At 41.0% G+C, this 12,566-nt stretch overlaps 1 protein-coding gene across 5 annotated transcripts in view; it reads right to left on the bottom strand.

The window, feature by feature from the left end:
- The window catches only part of LOC105483174 (alkylglycerone phosphate synthase), a 171,032-nt gene that overhangs the window by 140,924 nt on the left and 17,542 nt on the right, over positions 1–12,566 (bottom strand). The gene's annotated exons all lie outside the window — the stretch shown is intronic.

Genomic DNA, 12,566 nt, shown 5'->3' with positions numbered 1-12,566 from the left:
CTCACGCCTGTAATCCCAGCACTTTGGGAGGCCGAGGCGGGCAGATCACGAGGTCAGGAGATCAAGACCATCCTGGCGAACACGGTGAAACCCCGTCTCTACTAAAAATACAAAAAAAAAAAATTAGCCGGGCGTGGTGGCGGGCGCCTGTAGTCCCAGCTTCTAGGAAGGCTGAAGCAGGAGAATGGCGTGAACCCGGGAGGCGGAGCTTGTGGTGAGCCGAGATCGCGCCACCGCACTCCAGCCTGGCACTCCAGCCTGGGCGACAGAGCGAGACTCCGTCTCAAAAAAAAAAAAAAAGAAACTATTATATGTTATTATAAGCTGAGTATCCTTTATCCAAAATGCTTGGGACCAGAAGTGTTTCCGATTTCAGACTTTTTTCAGATTCTGGAATACACAATGAGACTTCTTGGGGATTGGACCCAAGCCTAAACACAAAATTTATGTTTCATACACATCTTACCACTTAGCCTGAAGGTAACTGTATACAATATTTTTAATGGTTCTGTGCATGAAACAAAGTTTGTATACACTGAACTATCAGGAAGCAAAGGAATCACTATCTCATGGCAGTGTTCAAAAAGTTTCCAACGTTGGAACATTCTGGATTTTAGATTTTCAAATTAGGGATGCTCACCCTGTGTTGTAGTCATTCGTCTGCACTTGACCTGAAGGAAAACGTTTAAAAATCAAGGGATATGTTTGTGTCAGAAGCCAAATTCCCTACACCTCCAATAGGGTAATGAATTCTGCCATTCAGAATAACCCCAAAGTACTGCAAGCACTAAAATGAAGAATGATTAAAGAATCAACAACTTTTCATAAGATTCAAATAAAAGAATCCAATTCTCAACTAACCCCAGAGGTCAATTAGCCAGTATGATCTCTCAGACATTCCAATTCTTAGAGCTAACTATACCAGATTTAACATCTTTTAAAAAAAAACAAGACCAGGCCAGGCACAGGGGCTCACGCCTGTAATCCCAGCACTTTGGGAGGGCGAGGTGGGCAGATCACAAGGTCAGGAGATGGAGACCATCCTGGCTAACATAGTGAAACCCCGTCTCTATTAAAAATTAAAAAAAAAAAAAATCAGCTGGGTGTGGTGGCGCATGCCTGTAGTCCCAGATACTCAGGAGGCTGAGGCAGGAGAATCGCTTGAACCCGGGAGGCGGAGGTTGCAGTGAGCCGAGATCACACCATTGCACTCCAGCCTAGGTGACAGAACAAGACTCCGTCTCAGAAAAAAAAAACACACACACACACACGACACCTCCTCCTGCCGAAAGACTAGGTGGCTTGATTTTACTGCATAAAAAAATAAATGTTTTACACATTTACACATCTAACTACAGTACCAAACAGTGAAAAAGCACACAGTATTAGCTGGTGTAACAAAAGAAAATGGAGGCATAAAATAGCATCCCATATGCACAAGGTGGCAGTATTCTCCCATGATATATTCATGATGTACATATTCAGTATTTAGAATTTTCCAGGGCTGTGAAATATTTAGGTGAAATATTTAGATTTAGCCTTACTATTATAAAAACCATGAAGAGTTTCTTTATTCCTAAAATGGGAAATTTTCACTTTGAAGTCTCCGTTTACAGACTGGTTGTCAGATTACTATTCCTCTATTAGTAACAAACTGTAAGCATCCTGACATATATGCATGATTTCTACATTGCTATTTCTAATCATAATAATCACAATATTTTTCACTAGAAAATAAGGAAAAGGAAAAAATGATTTAGCCTACTTTCATTCTGGGTTGACAACTGTAAAAGTTCAGCTATCTAATAACTTTTTTTAGAAGTTTTTCTGAAAAAATTCCAATAATCAAAATTCTAATAAAAGATGCTTCACTCTTCAAATCAATATTTCCTCTTGCCCTGAAATAAAACTCACAAAGCTACCTTCATCTGATAATACTGTGATTTCCTAGAGAGAAAAAGGCCAAATGAAATGGCCAAAAGGATCTATAATTTTACTTTTCATCATGAATTAGTTTAATGGCTTGTTAATTAACTTTGGTAACTGGCGAGGGCAGTAAGACTACCTAAATGTAATCAACTTGAGGACTCTGATAAGATCTTGTTTCTATGTTGAATAGGAGTGGTGAGAGAGGGCATCCCTGTCTTGTGCCAGTTTTCAAAGGGAACGCTTCCAGTTTTTGCCCATTCAGTATGCTATTGGTTGTGGGTTTGTCATAAATAGTTCTTATTATTTTGAGATACGTTCCATCAATACCGAATTTATTGAGAGTTTTTAGCATAAAGGGCTATTGATTTTGTCAAAGGCCTTTTCTGTATCTATTGAGATAATCATGTGGTTTTTGTCCTTGGTTCTGCTTATATGCTGGATTACGTTTATTGATTTGCATATGTTGAACCAGCCCTGCATCCCAGGGATGAAGCCCACTTGATCACGGTGGATGAGCTTTCTGATGTGCTGCTGGATTCAGTTTTCCAGTATTTTATTGAGGATTTTTGCATCGATGCTCATCAGGGATATTGGTCTAAAATTCTCTTTTTTTGTTGTGTCTGCCAGGCTTTGGTATCAGGATGATATTGGCCTCGTAAAATGAGTTAGGGAGGATTCCCTCTTTTTCTATTGATTGGAATAGTTTCAGAAGGAATGGTACCAGCTCCTCCTTGTACCTCTGGTAGAATTCGGCTGTGAATCCGTCTGGTCCTGGACTTTTTTTGGTGGGTAGGCTATTAATTATTGCCTCAATTTCAGAGCCTGCTATTGGTCTATTCAGGGATTCAACTTCTTCCTGGTTTAGTCTTGGGAGAGTGTAAGTGTCCAGGAAATTATCCATTTCTTCTAGGTTTTCTAGTTTATTTGTGTAGAGGTGTTTATAGTATTCTCTGATGGTAGTTTGTATTTCTGTGGGGTCGGTGGTGATATCCCTTTTATCATTTTTTATTGCATCTATTTGATTCTTCTCTCTTTTCTTCTTTATTAGTCTTGCTAGCGGTCTATCCATTTTGTTGATCTTTTCAAAAAACCAGCTCCTGGATTCATTGATTTTTTGGAGGGTTTTTTGTGTCTCTATCTCCTTCAGTTCTGCTCTGATCTTAGTTATTTCCTGCCTTCTGCTAGCTTTTGAATGTGTTTGCTCTTGCTTCTCTAGTTCTTTTAATTGTGATGTTAGGGTGTCCATTTTAGATCTTTCCTGCTTTCTCTCATGGGCATTTAGTGCTATAAATTTCCCTCTACACACTGCTTTAAATGTGTCCCAGAGATTCTGGTATGTTGTATCTTTGTTCTCATTGGTTTCAAAGAACATCTTTATTTCTGCCTTCATTTTGTTATGTATCCAGTAGTCATTCAGGAGCAGGTTGTTCAGTTTCCATGTAGTTGAGCGGTTCTGATTGAGTTTCTTAGTCCTGAGTTCTAGTTTGATTGCACTGTGGTCTGAGAGACAGTTTGTTATAATTTCTGTTCCTTTACATTTGCTGAGGAGTGCTTTACTTCCAACTATGTGGTCAATTTTGGAATAAGTGCAATGTGGTGCTGAGAAGAATGTATATTCTGTTGATTTGGGGTGGAGAGTTCTGTAGATGACTATTAGGTTCGCTTGGTGCAGAGATGAGTTCAATTCCTGGATATCCTTGTTAACTTGCTGTCTCATTGATCTGTCTAATGTTGACAGTGGGGTGTTAAAGTCTCCCATTATTATTGTATGGGTGTCTAAGTCTCTCTGTAAGTCTCTAAGGACTTGCTTTATGAATCTGGGTGCTCCTGTATTGGGTGCATATATATTTAGGATAGTTAGCTCTTCCTGATGAATTGATCCCTTTACCATTATGTAATGGCCTTCTTTGTCTCTTTTGATCTTTGATGGTTTAAAGTCTGTTTTATCAGAGACTAGGATTGCCACCCCTGCTTTTTTTGGTTCTCCATTTGCTTGGTAGATCTTTCTCCATCCCTTTATTTTGAGTCTATGTGTGTCTCTGCATATGAGATGGGTCTCCTGAATACAGCAAACTGATGGGTCTTGACTCTTTATCCCATTTGCCAGTCTGTGTCTTTTAATTGGACCATTTAGTCCATTTACATTTAAGGTTAATATTGTTATGTGTGAACTTGATCCTGTGATTATGATATTAGCTGGTTATTTTGCTTGCTAGTTGATGCAGTTTCTTCCTAGCGTCAATGGTCTTTACATTTTGGCATGGTTTTGCAATGGCTGGTACTGGTTGTTCCTTTCTATGTTTAGTGCTTCCTCCAGGATCTCTTGTAGGGCAGGCCTGGCGGTGACAAAATCTCTAAGCATTTGCTTGTCTCTAACGGATTTTACTTCTCCTTCACTTATGAAACTTAAGTTTGGCTGGATATGAAATTCTGGGTTGAAAATTCTTTTCTTTAAGAATGTTGAATATTGGCCCCCACTCTCTTCTGGCTTGTAGAGTTTCTGCAAAGAGATCTGCTGATAGTCTAATGGGCTTCCCTTTGTGGGTAACCTAACCTTTCTCTCTGGCTGCCCTTAATATTTTTTCCTTCATTTCAACTTTGGTGATTCTGACAATTATGTGTTTTGGAGTTCCTCTTCTCGAGGAGTATCTTTGTAGCGCTCTCTGTATTTCCTGAATTTGAATGTTGGCCTGCCTTACTAGGTTGGGGAAGTTCTCCTGGATGATATCCTGCAGAGTGTTTTCCAACTTGGTTCCATTTTCCCCATCACTTTCAGGCGCACCAATCAGACGTAGATTTGGTCTTTTCACATAATCCCATATTTCTTGAAGGCTTTGTTCTCTCTCACCACTCCTATTCAACATAGTGTTGGAAGTTCTGGCTAGGGCAATTAGGCAAGAGAAAGAAATAAAGGGTATTCAGTTAGGAAAAGAAGTAGTCAAATTGTCCCTGTTTGCAGATGACATGATTGTATATTTAGAAAACCCCATCGTCTCAGCCCAATATCTCCTTAAGCTGATAAGCAACTTCAGCAAAGTCTCAGGATACAAAATCAATGTGCAAAAATCATAAGCATTCTTATACACCAGTAACAGAGAGCCAAATCATGAATGAACTCCCATTCACAATAGCTTCAAAGAGAATAAAATACCTAGGAATCCAACTTACAAGGGACGCAAAGGACCTCTTCAAGGAGAACTACAAGCCACTGCTCAGTGAAATAAAAGAGGACACAAACAAATGGAAGAACATACCATGCTCATGGATAGGAAGAATCAATATCATGAAAATGGCCATACTGCCCAAGGTAATTTATAGATTCAATGCCATTAAGCTACCAATGACTTTCTTCACAGAATTGGAAAAAACTGCTTTAAAGTTCATATGAAACCAAAAAAGAGCCTGCATTGCCAACACAATCCTAAGCCAAAAGAACAAAGCTGGAGGCATCACGCTACCTGACTTCAAACTATACTACAAGGCTACAGTAACCAAAACAGCATGGTACCGGTACCAAAACAGAGATATAGACCAATGGAACAGAACAGAGTCCTCAGAAATAATACCACACATCTACAGCCATCTGATCTTTGACAAACCTGACAAAAACAAGAAATGGGGAAAGGATTCCCTATTTAATAAATGCTGCTGGGAAAATTGGATAGCCATAAGTAGAAAGCTGAAACTGGATCCTTTCCTTACTCCTTATACAAAAATTAATTCAAGATGGATTAGAGACTTAAATGTTAGACCTAAAACCATAAAAACCCTAGAAGAAAACCTAGGTAATACCATTCAGGACATAGGCATGGGCAAGGACTTCATGTCTAAAACACCAAAAGCAATGGCAACAAAAGCCAAAATTGACAAATGAGATCTAATTAAACTAAAGAGCTTCTGCACAGCAAAAGAAACTACCATCAGCATGAACAGGCAACCTACAGCATGGGAGAAAATTTTTGCAATCTACTCATCTGACAAAAGGCTAATATCCAGAACCTACAAAGAACTCAAATAAATTTACAAGAAAAAAAAAAAAAAAAACCCGATCAAAAAGTGGGCAAAGGATCTCAACAGACACTTCTCAAAAGAAGACTTTCATACAGCCAACAGACACATGAAAAAATGCTCATCATCACTCGCCATCAGAGAAATGCAAATCAAAACCACAATGGGATACCATCTCACACCAGTTAGAATGGCAATCATTAAAAAGTCAGGAAACAACAGGTGCTGCAGAGGATGTGGAGAAATAGGAACACTTTTACACTGTTGGTGGGACTGTAAACTAGTTCAATCATTGTGGAAGACAGTATGGTGATTCCTCAAGGATCTAGAACTAGAAATACCATTTGACCCAGCCATCCCATTACTAGGGATATACCCAAAGGATGACAAATCATGCTGCTATAAAGACACATGCACACATATGTTTATTGCGGCACTATTCACAATAGCAAAGACTTGGAATCAACGCAAATGTCCACCAGTGACAGACTGGATTAAGAAAATGTGGCACATATACACCATGGAATAGTATGCAGCCATAAAAAAGGATGAGTTCGTGTCCTTTGTAGGGACATGGATCCAGTTAGAAACCATCATTCTTAGCAAACTATCACAAGAACAGAAAACCAAACACCGCGTGTTCTCACTCATAGGTGGGAACTGAACAATGAGATCACTTGGACACAGGAAGGGGAACATCACACACTGGGGCCTATTGTGGTGAGGGGGGAGTGGGGAAGGATAGCATTAGGGGATATACCTAATGTAAATGACGAGTTAATGGGTGCAGCACACCAACATGGCACATGTATACATATGTAACAAAACTGCACATTGTGCACATGTACCCTAGAACTTAAAGTATAATAAAAAAAAGGGGGGGGCTTGTTTCTAGATGGGTCAACAAGGTAATAATCTGTGTCCCCTAGACAGTGAGCCTTCTTGCACATTATCATGCAACACTTTAAACTTCAACAAGAATTTCAATCTTCCCTCAATATCCCCATTGTAAGTTTTTCCAGCTCTAGTTGCCAGAATAAAAATGTGACCCTGTGATATAATAAGTTATTAATCAGTGTGCTAATTCTTAGCAGTGTGATAATGTAAAGTGGCTTAAATATGAGATTTGAGAACACAGAAACCTGTTAAGAAGAACATGAAGAAAAGGGACCCACATGCATACTCGTAAGCCACTCCACAGAGTAATCACATACTAAGCTTTCATAGGTAATGCCAATTCTATGACCCAACTATACAACTCCTGGGTATATATAGCCAATGAAATTCATATACAATTCCATAAGGGAACACATTTGATATATCCCCTGGAGCATTGTTTGTAAGAGTAGCTGGAGGCATCACTAGAGAAGCAGATAAGTAAAGTGGAAAATGCATTCTATGAAATATTAATGCAGTAATCAAAAGCAGTAAGTTGAATAGATATGCATACAGAAACATGAAGAAATGTTTAAGACAGTGGTAAAACAAAGGAGAAACAATAAAATCCATAGTAAAACAGCATTTAAGGGAATCAAAAATATACACACTAAATAACACTGCATATTTCACAAAACACAAAATATTATATATAATATATCCAGATATATATAATACATTCATCATATATGTATATTATATACATTATACACACACACACAACACACAAGAACCTTCACAGGCACCCATGGGATAGGCAGATGAAATCAGGAATCAGAGATGGAGGAAAATTAGAGGCCTCCCACAAATACCATACATTAAAATGTATGTTACCACAGCTCTCTGAACCTGAGGCAAATATGCTGCTCAGCCTTTGAATCTCAGTGCAGTTTCTCTCTGTTCTGAGAAAATAATTCTTTCTTCCATATATACGCAGAACTTTCATGATGGTTTATTATAAAATCTACTGGGCTTCTTACCAATAGCTACAAATATTTTTGAATGACAGAATTCCATTATGAATTAAACAGCTTCAACTATATGGTAAACCAAATATACATTTAACTACCTACAGTCAACTTTTTATAGTCCACAAGAAACTTGCACTCTAAAAAACTTCTTAAGGCCAAGCACAATGATTCACACCTGTAATCCCACCACTTTGAGAGGCCAAGGTGGGAGGATAACTTGAGTCTTGAAGTTCAAAATAAGCCTGGGCAACACAGTGGGGCCCCCAATTCTCAAAAATAAAATAAAATAAAATAAAATAAAATAAAAGCCAGGTATGGTGGTGCAAGCCTGTAATCCCAACTACTACAAGGCCAAGGCGGAAGGATCCCTTGAGCTCAAGAGTTCAGGGTTGTAGTGAGCCACGACTGCCACTGCACTCCAGCCTGGGTGACAGAGTGAGGCCCTGTCTCAAAAAAAGAAAAGAAAAGAAACCTTTAAAACTTGAATTCAAGACTCAAAAACTGCATCTCAAAGGTCCAATTCCTACATTTATTGTGAATAAATGAATGAAAGAAAAAGTAATATACAGGTATAAAGGGGAAAAATTGTAAACAGAGGCACAGGAAAGTGGTGGGGGACAAGAAGGGCAAATAAGGCAAAGGCAGCTTTACTACACATTGATAGAATACTCTGGGCAGTCACTAATCACTCCCACACTTCTGTCACACACTATACTATAATCTACCAATTAGAAACTCATTACTGTTTGAATGATGCATTTGAAAATGGAAATACACACTATTAGTGATTCATACATTTAGTAGTGTATGTTACAAATATTTTGTGGTAGGGCAGGTGTGTACCCACATATCCACTCACACAAGCTGGTACCTGCCATTCTGAAAGCCTGGAAAGAACCACCACCCTATCCTTTACCCTCAGGTGTTGGTCTATGTAATGAGGAAAACAATCCAAATCTGCATCAGGAGGTTGTCATAGCAAAGGACAAAGAGAAAAGGACGTATCCTTCTCTTGGACTCTTGTGTTCCCTGGACTGTGCTTTAAATTTCATGATTTGTTCCCTTCACTGTCCACTTGTAATCTAATCAATGTGGCAATTCTGGCAACCAACCCCAGACTTTCTCTACCACCAACTGGGAAAAATGCCAATTCACTTTCACTGCTCACTCCATGCTTGCTAGTAATTAAAAAAGGAATTGTATCACAAGCTTATTATACTGACCAACCCATAAGTGACCAAAGCCATTTCCAGTAGAACCTTGAATTTCTGTAGAAACTATAAAACTGAACACAAAGAAAACACGAATGTCTTCAAAAATCTATATGCTATTTTAGCATTGAAACCAAGCCCAAGTTCCCTTCCCCAGCTGTCCTTTGGGGACAGACCAACAATACCCTTGGCATGACTCTAAAAATGCCAAGACTGAAATCCATACCAGCTTGATGTACACAGTATTCTTGCTGTAAACTGTAGTTGTTGGGCAACCTCCTTTGGGTCCCCTCTCATTGTAGGGGAGCTGTGTTTTCACTCTATTAAATCTTGCAACTGCACACTCTTCTGGTCCATGTTTGTTATGGCTCAAGCCAAGCTTTCGCTCACCATCCACCATTGCTGTTTGCCGCCATCGCAGACCCGCCACTGACTTCCACCCCTCCAGATCCAGCAGGGTGTTTGCTGTGCTTCTGATCCAGCGAGGTGTCCATTGCCGCTCTTGATCGGGCTAAAGGCTTGCCATTGTTTCTGCACGGCTCAGTGCCCAGATTCATCCTAATCGAGCTGAACACTACTCGCTGGGTTCCACGATTCTCTTCCATGACCCACAGCTTCTAATAGAGCTACAACACTTATCGCATGGCCCAAGATTCCATTCCTTGGAAATCCATGAGGCCAAGAACCCCAGGTCAGAGAACAAGAGGCTTGCTGCCATTTTGGAAGTGGCCCGCCACTATCATGGGAGCTCTAGAAGCAATGACCCCCAGGTAACATTTTGGCAACCACGAAGGGACTCTCCAAAGCAGTGAGTAATACTGAACCACTTTCACTTGCTATTCTATCCTATCCTTCCTTAGAATCAGAGGAAAATACCGGGCACCTGTTGGCCAGTTAAAAAAAAACAATTAGCGTGGCCACCGGACTTAAGACTCAGGTGTGAGGCTGTCTGGGAAAAGGCTTTCTAACAACTCCCAACCCTTCTGGGTTGGGAGTGTTGATCTGCCTGGAACCAGCTTCTGCTTTCCATTTTCCTGGGGAAGCCAAGGGCCGACTAGAGGCAGAAAGTGGTCATCCCGAACTCCTGGCATTAGCCGGTTGAGATCTTGGTGCAGCCAGGAGTTTCTACTCATCAGTCGCCCATGTGTGCACCCCACCTTTCCTTCTGACCCATTCCTCCTAGGTCCTGACCATGACTTTCTTGAAAGTGTAGCCCCAAAATTCTCCTTACCTCTGAATCTACTTCCTCCAATCCCTGCCTCCTAGATACTAATGGTTCAGACTTTCATTTCCTCTCCCATGTATTAGAGCAAGCTGTATCTCCAAAGGGATCCAAGGAAGCTCTATGCTGTGTCCTTAGGCATCTAGGCTATGAACCCAGGGAGTCTTGTCCCTGGTGTCCCTCCCAATTTAGGCATATAGCTCTCAACATAAGCAGTTATATGGGACCCATTCCCCAACACCCTTGCCAGGGCCCCAAGCTTGTAAATGGCTAGGAGGACTGCTCTCCCATTGTGTAAGATGCTCTCCTCCCCCGATTTCTACCCAGCTTACCCCTCTGCAATACAATCTCCAAGCCTTGGCTCCTTGGCCAGGGCCTTAGAACTGATGACCTAGCACTTTAACAACTGCAACTGGGTCTACGACAACATAATTGATCAGGATAAAAGCAAATTAAGTCAAGGAGAGAAGAGACAGAGAGAGAGACAAATTAAAATAGACCTAGGTAAATTATCAGATAACCCTGATGGCTATATTGATGTTTTACAAGGGTTAGGACAATTCTTTGATCTGATATGGAGAGATACAATGTTACTGTTAGATCAGACACTAACCCCAAATGAGACAAGTGCTGCCATAACTGCAGCCTGAGAGTTTGGCTATCTCTGGTATCTCAGTCAGGTCAATGATGGGATGACAACAGAGGAAAGAACAATTCCCCATAGGCCAGCAGGCAGTTCCCAGTGTAGACCCTCACAGGGATGCAGAATCAGAACATAGAGATTGGTGTCGCAGACATTCACTAACTTGCATGCTAGAAGGACTAAGAAAAACTAGGAAGAAGCCTATAAATTATTCAATGATGTCCACTATAACACAAGGAAAGGAAGAAAATCCTACCGCCTTTCTGGAGAGACTAAGGGAGGCATTGAGGAAGCATACCTCTCTGTCACCTGACTCTATTGAAGGCCAACTAATCTTAAAGGATAAGTTTATCATTCAGTCAGTTGCAGACATTAGAAAAAACTTCAAAAGCCCACCTTAGGCCTGGAGCAAAACTTAGAAACCCTATTGAACTTGGCAACCTCGGTTTTTTATAATAGAGATCAGGAAGAGCATGTGGAATGGGACAAACAAGTTAAGAAAAAGGCCACCACTTTAGTCACGGCCCTCAGGCAAGTGGACTTTGGAGGCTCTGGAGCATGGAAAGGCTGGGCAAATTGATGGCCTAATAGGGCTTGCTTCCAGTGTGGTCTACAAGGACACTTCAAAAAAGATTGTCCGAATAGAAATAAGCTGCCCCTTCGTTCATGCCCCTTATGTCAAAGGAATCACTGGAAGGCCTACTGCCCCAGGGGATGAAGGTCCTCTGAGTCAGAAGCCACTAACAGATGATCCAGCAGCAGGACTGAAGGTGCCCAGGGTAAGTGCCAGCCCATGCCATCACCTTCACAGAGCCCTAGGTATGCTTGACCACTGAGGGCCAGGAGGTTAATTGTCTCCTGGACACTGGCGTGGCCTTCTCAGTCTTACTCTCCCTGTCCCAGACAACTGTCCTCCAGATCTGTCATTATCTGAGGGGTCCTAAGACAGGCAGTCACTAGATACTTCTCCCAGCCACTAAGTTGTGACTGGGGAACTTTACTCTTTTCACATGCCTTTCTAATTATGCCTGAAAGCCCCACTCCTTTGTTAGGGAGAGACATCCTAGCAAAAGCAGGGGCCATTATACACTATAATTAGGAGAAGGAAATGGGATAAATATAATACAGACTCTAAGTATGCTTACCTAGTCCTCCATGCCCACACAGCATATGGAGAGAAACGGAATTCCTAACTTCTAAGGGAACACCTATCAAACATCAGGAAGCCATTAGGAGATTATTATTGGCTGTACAGAAACCTAAAGAGGTGGCAGTCTTACACTGCCGGGGTCATCAAAAAGGAAAGGAAAGGGAAATAGAAGTGAACCGCCAAGCGGATATTGAAGCCAAAAGGGCCACAAGGCAGGACCCTCCGTTAGAAATGCTTATAGAAGGACACATAGTATGGGGTAATCCCCTCTGGGAAACCAAGCCCCAATACTCAGCAGGAGAAATAGAATGGGGAACCTCACAAGGACAAGTTTCCTCCCCTCGGGAAGGCTAGCCACTGAAGAAGGAAAAATACTTTTGCCTGCAGCTAACCAATGGAAATTACTTAAAACCCCTCACCACACCTTCCATTTAGGCATTGATAGCATCCATCAGATGGCCAAATCATTATTTACTGGACCAGGCCTTTTAAAAAC

Source organism: Macaca nemestrina, chromosome 11 (genome assembly GCF_043159975.1).
Source record: "Macaca nemestrina isolate mMacNem1 chromosome 11, mMacNem.hap1, whole genome shotgun sequence".
Classification (NCBI taxonomy): domain Eukaryota; kingdom Metazoa; phylum Chordata; class Mammalia; order Primates; family Cercopithecidae; genus Macaca; species Macaca nemestrina.
This window is presented reverse-complemented; position numbering and strand designations above follow the sequence as displayed.